The following is a 14,232-nucleotide window of genomic DNA, read 5'->3' as shown; positions in this document are numbered from 1 at the left end:
GAGGCACTGCAGGCAGCTGAGGCTGGACTCCTTCGACTCACCTCCGTGGCTGCAGTGGTGTCGCTGTGTTAGTGCCAGGAGGTGAGAGAACCGCGGTGGGGGAGGTCGTCTCTCGTCCTGGGCCGTTGCAAAATTCCATGGGACGTTCTTAGGCATCGGTGGCCAGAGCCCTATGGGGCTGGGTGCAAACCAGACAAACAGAAAGGGAAGAACTGGGCAGACAGGTGGAGCTCCCGACAGCTGGTCAGTGGAGCTCCCCCCACTATCACCACCCTGGCAATTGTCAGCTGAGGGCAGCTATTGACATCTCCCAGTGTGACACCCCCTCAGCCTTACCCTTCCTCTCAATAGTTTAACAATCGTGACCCCCTGAGTGAGAGAGGAAAGAAGAAAGAAAGGAGAATAAGAACAGGGGTGGCGGCAGGATGGGGAGAAAGGTGGTGCACAGAGTGCTCTTGGCATGGGGAGCCCTGGCATAGGGGGGCATTGAGGCCCTGGCAGAGGGGAAAATGCGGGGGTCCTGGTATAGAGGAATGGGGGGCACACAGAACCCCTACTTGGGGGGATGGGAGTGTGACGTTGCACCCCAAAATGCTTTATAGAAATATGCTTATGAGTGTAAATAGGACATAACTGGAATATGTTTTATGCTAGATATGCCATGTAACATATCTCTGCAAAGGTTATGTTCTGCTGCATGTATTCATCCTATTCGTATGCATGTGTAATTTTTGTATCTGAAGTTATGAGGGTTGGTTCTATGCTGGTATTTAAAGTGTTTGCTGGAGAAAGCACCTAAGGCAGATTTGATCAACATAGCATAAAGGGCTTATTCAAGTAAATGGAAGTACTTGGCTAACAATGGACCTTGATAGACACCAATCCACATCTGAGCTTTCCTGGGAACGTTCGGGCTAACGTGGGCAATGGCTCGGTCTGTAGAGAACTGAGTCATGTATGGACATGTGACTTGCCCATGTGACTCCAAAACTTCATCTTGTAGCTGCAAAGAGTCCTATGGCACCTTATAGATTAACAGACGCATTGGAGCATAAGCTTTTGTGGGTGAATACCCCCACTTCGTCGGATGCATGCATCTTATAGCTGTGATTCTACATAGGGGGAGAGAGGGGTTGCCACCCACAAGAGAGAAACTATATAAGGCCCTGGGAAATCCCTCCATTTTGTCTTCAGCTGGCTCAAGAGAGAGCCTCTCCACCCCAAATAGATGCCTGAGAGAAATTGGAACAAAGCACAGTAACTATGGGGGTGTGAGTGATTGCTGCACCCAGACTAGAAGTGCATCCGATAAAGTGAGCTGTAGCTCATGAAAGCTTATGCTCAAATCAATTTGTTAGTCTCTAAGGTGCCACAAGTCCTCCTGTTCTTTTTTCCAGACTAGGAAGAAGTCCAGTCTGTCAAAGAAGCTTATTGGAGCATCTCTGAGGGTGAGATTTACCTGCATTTAGTTTCCTGCTGTATTAGGCTTAGACTTGCATGGTTTTGTTTTATTCTTTTTGTTTATTAATTGACCCAGAGTATGTAATTAATTCCAGGGGGAGCAAACAGCTGTGCACCTCTCTCTATCAGTGTTATAGAGGGTGAACAAGTTATGAGTTTACCCTTGTATAAGCTTTAGAGTAAAATGGATTTATTTGGAGTTTGGAGCCCATTGGGAGCTGGGTGTCTGGGTGCTAGAGACAGGAATACTTTCTGAGGCGTTTTCGGTTTAATCTGTAGCTTTTGAGTGCCGTGGTTCAGACCTGGGTCTGTGTTTGTGGCAGGCTGGCATGTCTGGCATAACAAGATAAGGGACTGAAGTCCCAAGCTGCCAGGGGAAACAGGCTCAGGGGTAGCCTCAGAACATCAAGGGGGTTTCTGTGATCCAACCTGTCACAGGGAGACCCTGGTCTGAGGGAAGGGAGACATACCGAGCCCCTGCATGGGGAGAATGGAGGGCACACAGGCTCCCTGGCCTGGGGAGAGAATGGGAGACCCTGCTATGGGGGTCACACAGAACTCCTGGTGTGTGTTTGTGGGGTAACGGGACTCTGGTAGGGGAATGGGGTGCACAGAGAGCCCCTAGCATGGCCTTGAGAATGGGGTCCTGGCCTGGGGAGGAAGGCAGCCCCACCCCTTCCTCCTCTGGGGGATGAGGGGGGTTGCGGGGAGTCCCTGGATTAGAGGGGGAGGCACACAGGTTGCTTGGTGGACACCAGTGGAGCAGTGGAAGAAGGCCCCTGACATATGCAATGAGCTTGGCCTTCAGAAGCAACCAAGTGTGTGAGCCTCTAATCAGCATCAGGTCTGGTCGGTCCGTGAGTGCGGGGCCCTGAGGGACTGCGGGGGCGGGGTGAGGGAGTCAGGAGGGCGTGCTCTGAGTAAGGGCTAAAAGCAATGCCCAGGTGTGGTGCAAGGGTGCGCTGTGCAGCTCAGGGTGGGCGGCCTCTGGGACGAGATGTAAGCCCAGGGGCCTCATGCTCTGTGAACCATGGCCGGCTTTTTAGCAAGAGTCAGGTGATTCCTCATTGCCCCAGCCAGTTTCCAATTCTAACATCTGGGGCAGATCCCCCGCTAGACCCCTGAGCAGGACTAGCTATCTAAGATACTTCTAGTGTAGTGCCCATCACCATGGCATTGAGCACCAAGAGGAGACTGACCCCCTGAGCCCACTGCTTGCCAGGGGCAGGACTTTGGGACTCGAGTGCCGTGTGGCCACTCACACATTGCAGACACGATCAGTAACGTTCGCAGTTCTCTCGGACTCACTATTATGCTTTGGTTTAAGGTGCCGGGGACGTAACATATTTGCTTCCATAAATTCACTGGGCAGCGTATCTGTCTCTTCCCAGCTCAAGCTGCTTTGCAGCATTCCTGTGTGCCATTAAATGGTGGCCTTGCTGCACTCCTCCCCAGAAGTGCCTGCATCCCAGTGGCGTGTGACCGATTGCCCCAAATCGCTTGCAAACTGCTTTTGGAGGCTACTAGACAAAAGGCACCATAAAAGCTTAACAGCTTCTGAACGCTGGCTGAATGGTGAGCTGGCTGGTGAGCTCAGAGAATCCTGCATGCTGGCACCACGGTGGTAGACGGCTAGGAAAGGAGGCTCGGATAACCTACCCTTTGATCGTTAATGCAGCGGGAGAGCTGAACTGGTGCAATGCTTAGCTGGGAACTAAAACACGACAGATAGAAATGGGCCATGTAACGGGGTGGGGAATCGTGCAGAAATGCAACCACCACGGGACATCCAGAGCATCTAGCCTCACAAGATCCTATTCCGGAGCCTCCACCATGCAGACAGGACAGTTGTAAGGGGTTTTAACCCCTTGGTGGTTGGGTTGGATCTGATCTCCCCATCGCCATGCTATCGAGCAGCCAGTGTGGTTGTCTGAGGTGACCTACCCCTCACACTCATTTATTCACCGATCCCCTGCAGTGCAGGCTGGTCCATGAAAGCACCCAGTCCAATTTCCTGGTAACAGCGCCTGGCTCCCTGCTGCTGGACACCACGGGCCTGGACCTACACAACCGCAGCCCAAAGCCACTGGAGTCCTATCTGTTACAGCCCAGGGCTCGGTCTGATCACGAGGATGGAGCCTGGCCCGCTCGTGAGAGCCCAGCCTAGCCTCTGCAGGGGGTTTATCCCACTGTGCAGGCTGGAGCAGGGACCCGATGCTGGAGAAAATCGAACACCTGAAGACCCATCGAGGGACTACATTTGAACCCAATGGCCTTGATTCTTAGCTGCCCCCTCCATCCACAGACACAGCCCCTTCCCCACAGCCAGGGTGTTGTGGGTCCTGCACCACCTGGGGAACCCCCCTTCACCAGGGGGTTTCCCTGCTGCGGGGATCCAGCTGCTTTCTGACCCCTTTGTACTGCAGGAGGGTCTGGGAAGCAGCCCAGCCCAGAGGTCCCCAGGGTGCACAGCGGGGATGGGAGCGTCCAGCTGCCATCGCAGGCCAGCACGGTGCAGGGGCTTTGTGACATGTGTCCCTCTCTTCACTCCCCGGAGGCCTGGCCCTTTCTGATCGCTGTCTGTGAAGCTTGTCCTGTTTCCTGCCTGTGCTGGCAGGACTCCCGGGCGGGGCCGAGCGCCTTGGCATGTTCCCAGCAGAGGGAGAGGCTGGCGAAACAGAGAGAGCAATAAAATGGTCTGATTCCCTATCTTCCATCAGATCACTGCCTGCAGCAGGAGACTAGTGACCTCCCCCTGACAGCCTGGCTTCCCTCCATCCTACACCCCGCCGAGGAGCCGTCCCTGGGAGGGATGGCTAAGAAAGTGCCTCGAGGAGAAGAGCGACTCGGAACAATCAGGTTTCCAGGAACATCAGCACATCCGGCCCCCAGCGCTAACCTCGTCCCCATTTCCTGCCACGGCTCTTGGTCGTCCGCTCTGTTTGGGGGGCTAAAAATTGCGTGTCTCGTCCATAAAACGATGCATTTATTAACATGGGCCCCATGCTCCCGGGAGCTGCCATTCCGCTGCTTAGATCCATGACTGAGCGCGCCTGGCTCCCGGCCACAGATCTCAAAGCGCTTTAGAGTACGTCTACAGGAAGCAACTTGCTTCAGGTCACCGAGGTAACAGAGTCAGGATTAGACCCCAGGGCTCCTGACTCTAGCCCTACTCACTAGGCTGTGCAGCCTGGCGAGAGGGCCAGATGTGACCCTAGACGGCGGCTTTTCCATCACAGCTCCATGTGGGTTGCAGGCACCAGCAGAGACTAGGGCGAAAGGCTGCCCGTTCTCCTTCGCGCTCTTGGTTTCCATGTGGGTGTCTGCCCACTAGCGGGGTTGGTCTTTGGGGAGCCCTGGGGGAAGGATGGTCTCACAGTGGTGGGGCTCTGCTGGGGTAGACTGTTCCACAGTCCTGTTGTGGAGGACCCCACGCCCTCTAGCCTCCGTCTATCCCTGCTGGGACCCCATGTGGAGTTGTACCAGGCTGGGCTTTGGCCCAATGGACACATCTCCAAGCTGCAATCTGCCGGGATTTCTGGCTTCAGTCCTGCGCAGGCCACGTAGCCCTGTCTGGACCTCAATTCCCCATGGGTACGAGGGGCACTGCCCTAAGAGCTGGGAGGTGCTCAGTTACCCTGGGGCCTATCCCGACCGAGCCTGGGGAGAAGAACAGGACCCAGGAAGAGGGGTTTATTCAGACTCTTGTTTGTCTGTGTGAACTCTCCCCCTTAGCACCTGGTTGTTTCCTAAGGGCTGGCAATCCTGCGAGGTGCTGGTCTTCTCCGACACGGCTCCACTGAAGTCCAGGACCCTGCAGGATCAGGCCCCAAACAGAACGCTCCCCTCTGTCACTGCAGCGGGTTGCTCTGCCCGGGAAGCCCAGGTGGCAAGTTCTCTGCTTGCCCTGCTGAGGCCTTTAGGAGATGGGGGCAGCAGCTGGAACTGATGTGGACAAGGCGGCAGGGATATATTTTATCCACCGGTGCTGCTAACTCTGGGGTGAAACACAGCGACTGTTGCACAGCAACCCCACAGGAGAGTTCGGGTAGGAGGTGAGTAGGGATACTATGTCTAAATCAAAGGGCAGGGGGGGATTTAGGGCAGTGGAATGTAATTACCCAGTCAGAATTTGCCCAGGACCCTGGGGCAAGCACCCCCACTCTTACAATAGTGCCTCGGTATGACCACATATAATCAGGCCCTTGGCTTTCGGATGAGGTGAAAAGCTTGTTTCCTGCCAAGCACAATGATGGAGCACTGGGTTAGTACGGAAGAGCGCCCCCCTACTGACTCACCACTTTGAGCCCCTGCAGGACTTCGGCGCCATTTGTAGGTTTCCTATCCAAGTACTAGGCTGATGTGGGAGAACGGTGCTGTTCTTTGGTGATGACCGGCTAGTCTGAGCTACAAAGTGAGCTATGTACTGCCCTACCTGTGACTGCTACATAAGATTATCAGGAGCCTTCATCACAGACCAGGCCCCTGTCTTGCTCGGCGCTGTACAAAAAGACAGGCCTTGCACTGTGCTCTCGGCTTTTTCCCGAGAAGTCGGTGGGTCCTTCCCCACCAAGCTGACAGAAATTGGCCTCGGGAGCTGGTGTCCTGCACCAGAAGCTAGTGGAGTCCCTAGAGTTCGTGGCCAGAACGGGACTGTTCTGATCCAGAGAGCCGGCACGTGCTGCCCAGATCAGAATGGGGCACTTACGAGCATGCAGCTCCCCCTTGCCGACCACCCAGTAACAGCAGCCTCGCTGCCTGTGCAAGCAGGGGAAGCCCTTGCGGAAAGCAATCCAGAGGGCTGACTTCTTGGTTCCCCTCAACAGCCGCCCTCAGCTGCAATGTTATTTGGACTTTCATATTGACCCACCCCAAATGCCGTGCGCTGTTGTGGCTCTGAACAAGCCGCTTGCTGCAGGGTTTGAGAGGGAACCGGCCAGGGAGCAATTGCAGGTGCCGGTGGGGCTGCATTAACCAGTGTTTCCCGTTGGGCTGGGCATGTGTCTCGGTGTCTGCCGTCGGGCGGTTAAGTGGACGATTTAGGGCAATAAACACATGCTCTGATTGCTTCTTGACGGCCTGGCCCTTGCCCCGAGGATACGGGAAGAGTCGGAATAGTTTAAGGAAAGGGAAGGGATTGGATCCTTTCTTTCTCCCCTCCCTCCATGCCCCCAGGAAGGGATTTGCCTTCCCCTCTTTTGTTCCTGGCTTTCCTTCTTTCACTACCAGCTGGAGTCCAGAAATCCCAGAGTCCTTTGCACTGACCAGCAGCTGCCTTCTTTGGACAAGCAACCAGCATGCGTTGCTGGTTCTCGTGGGTCCTAAGCTGGAGTCTAGTCATCTCTCTTGATCATTATTATTTGTTCTTGTATGGCTACAGGATAGGGGCGCTCCAGTCGAGGGCTGGGTCCCACTCTGCTGGGTTCTACTGTGCAGACAGGTAACAAAGGAGACAGCCCCAGTTTGTCCCCGTTTGCATGCCCAAGAGCTCACAATGGATGGGGGCGGGGGGGAATTGGCTGATGATTAATTTCTGCTGCTGATGGACAAGGTGCGCTAGGGTCCAGCTGCCTCCCCCACAGCTGGATGGGCTGCGGCTGGGCTAAAGGCGGGCCGTGTCAATTGCGGAGCGGATCAGCTGTGCTGGGGATGCGGGGGAAGGAGAGCCCACTTCTTCCCACTCCTTCTTCGGACCACAGCTGCACTCAAAGTAGCGGGTCTCAGCTCTGGGCTTGTGTCCCCTCAGTGGTTACCTGAGAGCCCTGAGCCAGCTCCCATTCCCTGGCTCTGGCCTCAAGTTGACCCAGCCACTGGAACTGACTGGGGGTATCCACCTGCACGTATCCTTTAAAGTGCCACGGGAACAACAGTGCAAATGCTTGTGGATCCCATCTGAAGAGGAGTGGCTGGAAGGGGGTCAGGGTCTCTGTAGGGAAAAGGCTGAGATTAATCTCCCAGGGTTAAAGAAACCTTTTCCCTCTGCAGAAACTCCCTGGTGCTCAGAACAGAGACAAGCCACCTCTCGCATGCTACCTGTACCAGGTGTTCCCACCAGTTGCCAAAGAATTTGCATTGAAACCAGCACTTGGTTGCCATCCTGCCAGGAATTGTTTGCTCCAATCCAAAAGTCATCCTTTGAGGAACCCATTTCCTAAACAGGAGCAAGCCCTCTCTCTGGGCTCCGGCGCAATTCAGCTTGGCTAACCCTATTCTGCCTCCCTAACATCCCCCTCCAAGTACAAGATTCTTCTTCATTCAGTATGTTGCTGTTGGCTGTTAAAGAGCAGTTGTGCTCCACCCCAGAGAGGGCTGCATTTCAGCAGGGGGATTGCTGATTGGCGAAGGGGTGTCCATCTGTAAAGCATTGTGGTTTCATTGTTGTCACTTGATTGCCTTTCACATCAGATTTTTCGCTCTGCTCAGTATACAGAAGCAACTAAGTGGGGAGGTGCAGTTACAGCTCAAGGCCCCAGTGTGTTGGCCGCTGCACAGACACAAGTCTATGTGTGTTGCAATCACACCTCCAGACTGCAGTGTAGACATACCCTCACTGCGTGTCTGTGCAGCACCCAGTGCAACGGGGCCATGAGGTGCTTGGCTGAGGCTGCCAGGAGACTATAAATTAATAAATAATAATCCTAATGATCCTAATGATATGGTGAAGGCAGTGTTGTGTAATGGTTAGACCGGGCATCATGAGCCCTGGATCCTCATGCAGCTGTGACAGTGACTCCCCATGGGACAAGAAACGAGAACGGCTTCGTCTCAGCAAATTCGCTCCTCCCTCTCCCTCTCCCCGCTGAGAGTCTGCCACATGCGCACCGGGAGATTCTCAGGGCAGCAAGGGGATCTTTGCCTGAGCACCTGCCAGCGCTGATGACCTGGCGACCCGGAGCTCGCACGGGGAGCAGCCGGCAGGGGGAGCCGACGTACGCCCCCAGGTGAAGCACATCCCGCTCCACTAGGCCCAGCGAAGAGCAAGGACCAGAGATAAGTCATGTCAAAGCCCAGCTCTTTGCTGATACCTCTGGCCACTCTCAGAAGGTCACTCCTGACATGAAATATTGCTGTGAGCTCAGATCTCATTGTGCTGAGACGTGGCCTCCTTCTCGGCAGAGGCAGTTCACCCAGAGAGAAAGTGGGATGGTTGAAGCAAGGACCCTGGGGATCTCTGTCCAGCTCGGCCATAGCCTTGCTCTGTGAGCTTAAGCCAGGCCTGCCCACCCCCTGCCAACTCGCTCGGTGCCTCAGTTTTGCCATCTGTACAGTGGAAATCAGCTCAACCTGCTCAGGGGGTTGTGACGCTAAATTCATTCCTGTTTCTGAAGTGCCTTGGAAGGGAGGCGTGAAGGATCATTAGCCTGAGTAGAAAGTGGCTGCGTTGCCTACTTGTAAGGGCAGTATCTTGAGTTTCAAGAGACCTGGGTTCTAGTTCTTGCTCTGCCACAGATTCCCTTTGTGACCTTGGCCAAGTCACTTAGGTTCAAATCCACAAAGGTATTTAGGCTCCTAACTCCCATTGATTGCGAAGGAAGTCAGGAGCCTAACGCACCTTGGGGAGCTGGACCTTCATCTCTCTGAGCCCCAGCTGTAAATCTGCCCTGCCCCCTTGGGATGTTGTGCTGACCAATGTATTGGAATTAGGAGGTGCTCAGGAACAGTGATGCTGAGGGGATCCTACCCAATGGGCTACTGGCTCTGGCAGGGGTGTTCCCCCCAGGAGCTTTTCTTTTGGAAGGAGAAAATAGGAGGCAGGGTGGGGGGGCCTGTGACTCTGTAATCTGGGGCATCCCTTGCCATCAGGCAGGGGATGGGGCTTGGGGAGGAGGCAGGGGCTGGAGAAGGCAGGCCTGGGCTGAAAGCTATGCACTGAGCTCCCACATGAGGCAGGAACTGGATCATCCACGGTTCTCTGGCACCTGCTTGCAACACTGTCTTGGAGCAGGGCTGGCGTGAGTGGAAAAGGCGGCAAACACGGCTCCCCTGGGTGCAACCCGAAACCTCTCGCGCCTCTCTCTTTAATGCTGAATGCCGCTATTGGACTAATTGCACAGGCCTTGGTGGCTATGATCCCTGCGTTCCTAATCCCCCTCCTGGCACAGGAGCGGAGTGGAGCCGGGTTTCTAATACAGGAATGTGATGCTACAGTTCTAATTGAGGATTTAATTCAAAGCAGCGGTAGTCCGTGTTTTGATGAGGAGTCTTGCAGTGTGACTTCACCTTACCATTTTCTCCCCATCCCGCCCCCTGCCTCAGGGCAGCATGAGTGAATTGACGCAAGGCAGGGCTAAGAAACTAGCTGTGTCTTGCAGCCTTGGGTAAGTCAGCTAACCTCAGTTTCCCCTGTGGAAGTGGAAAAATGGATAAAGGGATTTGGACGCAGACATCTTAATTTTTTTAGGAATAGAGTAAGAGTCAGGCTAACTCTATCTCTAATAACGCAAGACTTTAAGGCAGGGCCTGGTTGAGTGGGAAGTGAGTGGGAAAACCTGTAAGAGATGCTGTTTTGACCTTGTTTCAGAGTAGCAGCCATGTTAGTCTGTATTCGCAAAAAAGAAAAGGAGTACTTGTGGCATCTTAGAGACTCACAAATTTATTTATGCATAAGCTTTCGTGAGCTACAGCTCACTTCATCGGATGCATCCAATGAAGTGAGCTGTAGCTCACGAAAGCTTATGCTCAAATAAATTTGTTAGTCTCTAAGGTGCCACAAGTACTCCTTTTCTTTTTTGTTTTGACCTTGTGTTAGATAAGAATGGAACACAGACTGTAGCAGGAACTGCTGAGAAAAGTAAAATATCAGGAAGAAATATATATAAACAAGACGTGGCTGTTGATCATTATTGTATGCAACAAAAGGTATAAATGCTTGCCCTAATTGTTTATCTGGTGAAGATCTGCCTAAGGAAGGGGGACCCCCTGTCCGACCGCAGTCTTCCCTTGCAATTGCTTGGAATAAAGTGTCTCTGACTTGTTGCTGACAAACGCAGAGTGAGGACTTGTTTCAGAGTAGCAGCCGTGTTAGTCTGTATCCACAAAAAGAAAAGGAGGACTTGTGGCACCTTAGAGACTAAGAAATTTATTTATTTGAGCATAAGTATTTTCCACTGCATGCATCTGATGAAGTGGGCTGAAGCTCACGAAAGCTTATGCTCAAATAAATTTGTTAGAGTGAGGATTTGTTTTCTTCCACACCCCCTATGTGAAACAGAGAGCAGCCCCTGTCCAACAGGCACTGTGAGATCCGGGGCTGGAAGGGGCTGGAGCTATTAATTGGTGTGCGCCTCTGAACGTCTGTTGCATCTTAAATATTACCATCGCCTCCTGTTTGGTTCTGTGGGGAGATCTCCAGAGCGGTGACAAGGCAAACAGTGAATTCAGCTCGAGACCATCGCTGATGGGTGCTGGGGGTGGGGGGGGAGGCTGCCAGCAGGCCAGGTGTATGCATTTGGAAAGGCACTACTGGCCCAAGTCCCCTCCCCCGGAGCTTGCCACTTCAATGAAGGAGGAATCCAAAGGAAATTAGGCACGAGCAACCAGAACTGGTCTTTGCTGCAGGCCCACCGTCCCCACGGCTATGCAGGGATCTACGTGCCGCTCGGCCCTTTTGCGGTCGGGCGCTTTCAGGACACTGCATCCAATGTCAGCTGCAAGGAGAACAGAGGGAGGAAGCGTCTTGCTAGCATTGGGCCAGGAAACGGGGTGACCAGCTCTGGCAGGAAGTGCCACAGGCTTGCTAGCAACCACGAGGGGGCAGGACCTCGTCAACAGGTCTCATCTGGAAGACACCCCCTCCCGCACTCTGCCGTCCCCAGCAGCCTCCTACCATCCCCCCATGCCTTGCAGCCTCCAGGGCAGTATTCTGGGGTCTCCCCTCTGAACGCTGACCTGACCCCACTGCCGTGACGAGATCCTGCATGAGCTGTGTCTGCGGGGCACTAGGCCAGGGTGCCGGCGGCAGGACGGTGACACCAGCTCTCCAGCGAGTGTTTCTCTGGGAGACAGCCCATGAACTGCCCCTCCTGCCTGGCCAGCTTAATTGGCGTGTCTTGCTCTCGCTGGGGGAGCCGGTAGGTCGGATAAAGTGGGGGCATTTCCTGCGGAGTCTAGTGGGTTCCCAGTGAAGCCCTGGCAGTGCCCACCCCTCTGTAGGGATGCAAGGCCCTTTTCCCAGCTACCACTCAGGTGCTCAGAGGTCTCAGAGAGGAGCACGTCCTGATTGTTGGACAGCTGGGGTTGATCAGCGCCGGCTACCGTGAGCAAGTTGACATGGCCACTAGCTCGCTGTCCCTCCATGGCTGTGGCTGGTTGTGTTCCCACAGCTGGAGTGCTAGCGTCTGAGGAGAACATGGACCAGCCTCTGCTAGCACGTGCTCTCCTCGAGCCTGCACTCGGAGGTGGCCACAGGGGCCAGATTGCCAGCAGCCAGAAAAACTCCCCACCCCCAGCCTCTGTGGCTGGCAATTCACTTCTGGGTGAGGGTCGAGGAGCTGGCGACCCTAGGAATGGGGTAACCCTCCCCAAGCAGTAGGGGAACCCCGAACTGGATCTGCATGTGGCAGCAGGGCTCTTTGGCTGGGAACCCTGGATCCAGCCATCGGGGTGTTCAAATGCATATCCTGGGTTGGGCCTTGCCCTACTCTGACGATCCCAGAGGCAGGGCACCTCTCTGCCAATGCCTGGCATCTACTCAGCAGGGGACATGGGAGCTGGCAGAGTGGCTGTGGCATTCACCCGTCCTGGACCCCATCGCAGCCCAGCTTGGTCTTGACTGGGGGCAACCTGTGCCCAGACCGCCCACACCCTGCAAGTGAGGGAATTGCCCTTTGCTGGTGTGAACCCGTGCTCCTGAACCCGTGGGCGTCTCCGAAGGGGGCCTGTGGCAGCTAATCTAGCGGCCAGGCCTGGGGCTGTATCCTCCCGTAACCATCACTATAAATGACAGAGGCCAGCACCTCGAACCCCTGTGTGCAATGACCCCTGTCCAGCCCCCAGGACAGGGGCTCTGCTGCAGGCCGGGATGAATGGCTGGGCACGATCAGCTCAGTGAAGTGGGCTGTGACAGACCCTGGCATGAGAGGCTGGTGAACAAAGCGCTCTGGATCCGGTCCTCCAGGGCCGGGGAGCTGCGTTCGCTCGTCTAATGCTCGCATACCTCCTGGCGAGATAAATGTGGCTTCACTCACAGACTTTGCTCTCAAAGCAGAGAACGGTTCTGCTGCTGGCGGTGGGCTGGTCATGGGTAGGGCTGCAGGTGTGTCACAGCAGGAGAACTGTCATGGATACCGTGATTTTCCCATCTGTCCATGACTTGTTTTTGTGTCTGTGATTTTAATAAATGGGTCCTGCAGCTTCTGTCCTGCAGGGCTGGGCCCGGCACCCCACTCTGGGCATTGCAACATGGCTCATAGGGTCACCTTGCTGCTAGGTTTGGCCTGGGGGCAGAGGCATGTGTGGCCAGGCTAAATATGATTGAGAGGCGTTGCAACCTGGTGTACCGGGCTGGTTGTTCAGGTTTGGCCCATCCACCCCTCTGTCTGTGACCTGTATGCCAGGTTGCTAAGTCTGAAGGGGGGGAGCCGGGCCAATCCCTGTAGGACAGGAATTGTCACTGTAGGGTGAGAGCAAGGCTGGGGCGGACTTGCTCTCCAAACCCCCCCACCCTACCCGATCCAGGACCTCCCTTCTGCACTAGGCTGGGGTTAAGGTTGAGGTGAGTACATTGCCGTGGCAGCGGGTGCCACCTCAGTGGGGCGAGGAGAAGGAGGCTAGCTCAGGATTTTAAAGAGGTATAGTTGAATTTCGTCTGCCATGGCATTTTATCTCAGAAGTCACGGAGCCTGGGGCCCTGACGTGGTTTTTGATTACAAAATGTGGTGTCAAATCTGCAGCCCTAGTCATCGTCATTTTCATGGGGCCAAAGACACACAGTGCCAGTTGCACGCCCAGCCTGGGAAACATGGCTCCCATGCCAGCTGTCCTTCCAGGACAAGGTATATAAACTCTCTCATTTCAGGGCATTAGCCAAGCAATGGGGGTCAGGAAGACCCTTCCCTTATGGGCAGGTTATTCCACAATTGTCCACAAGGGGGTAGCCAGCACATGCCTCTGTCATATCTGGTGTTGGCCACTGTAAGGTGGCCCCTATGGTCTGGCAATTTGAGTGGTCCCATAAAATGCACGTACGGGAAGGGATAGAGTTTTTTTTGGGGGGAAGGGTGTTTCACCTTCAACTGCAGCATTTCGTGACTTTGCATTTAATTATATATAATACAGGCATTGTGGATGACTGGCCTGAACCCTTCCTGGACGATTAGGAGCTGAAGATCACTGCACTGTCTGCTTGTGACATGCAATTTCCTGGATTTGCATTAGATCCCTGACTTTGATTCCTCTGGGTGATACGGTCTGAAGCCCTTAGGACCAGGAAGGCAGCAGGGCTGCATGACCGACTGAACAGATTTATCGATTCCAAGGCCAGAAGGGGCCAGAGCGACCATCTTGGCTCACCTCCTGCATAACACAGGCCAAGGGGACAGTTTCTTTCCATTTGCACTAGGGCAGATCGTTTGGAAAAACATCCCATCTGAAATTGACAAATGGCCAGTGGTGGAGAATCCACCGCAACTGTTGTGAATTTGGTCCAGTGGCTATTTCCCTGCACTGTTCAAATACTGCGCTTTACTTCCAGTCTCAAATATCTGTTCCCCATGTAGATGCTTATAGACAGTGATCAAGTCACCCCTTCGCCTTCTCTTTGATAAGCCAAAC

Source organism: Dermochelys coriacea, chromosome 9 (assembly GCF_009764565.3).
Source record: "Dermochelys coriacea isolate rDerCor1 chromosome 9, rDerCor1.pri.v4, whole genome shotgun sequence".
NCBI lineage: Eukaryota > Metazoa > Chordata > Testudines > Dermochelyidae > Dermochelys > Dermochelys coriacea.
Note: the sequence above shows the minus strand (reverse complement) of the source record.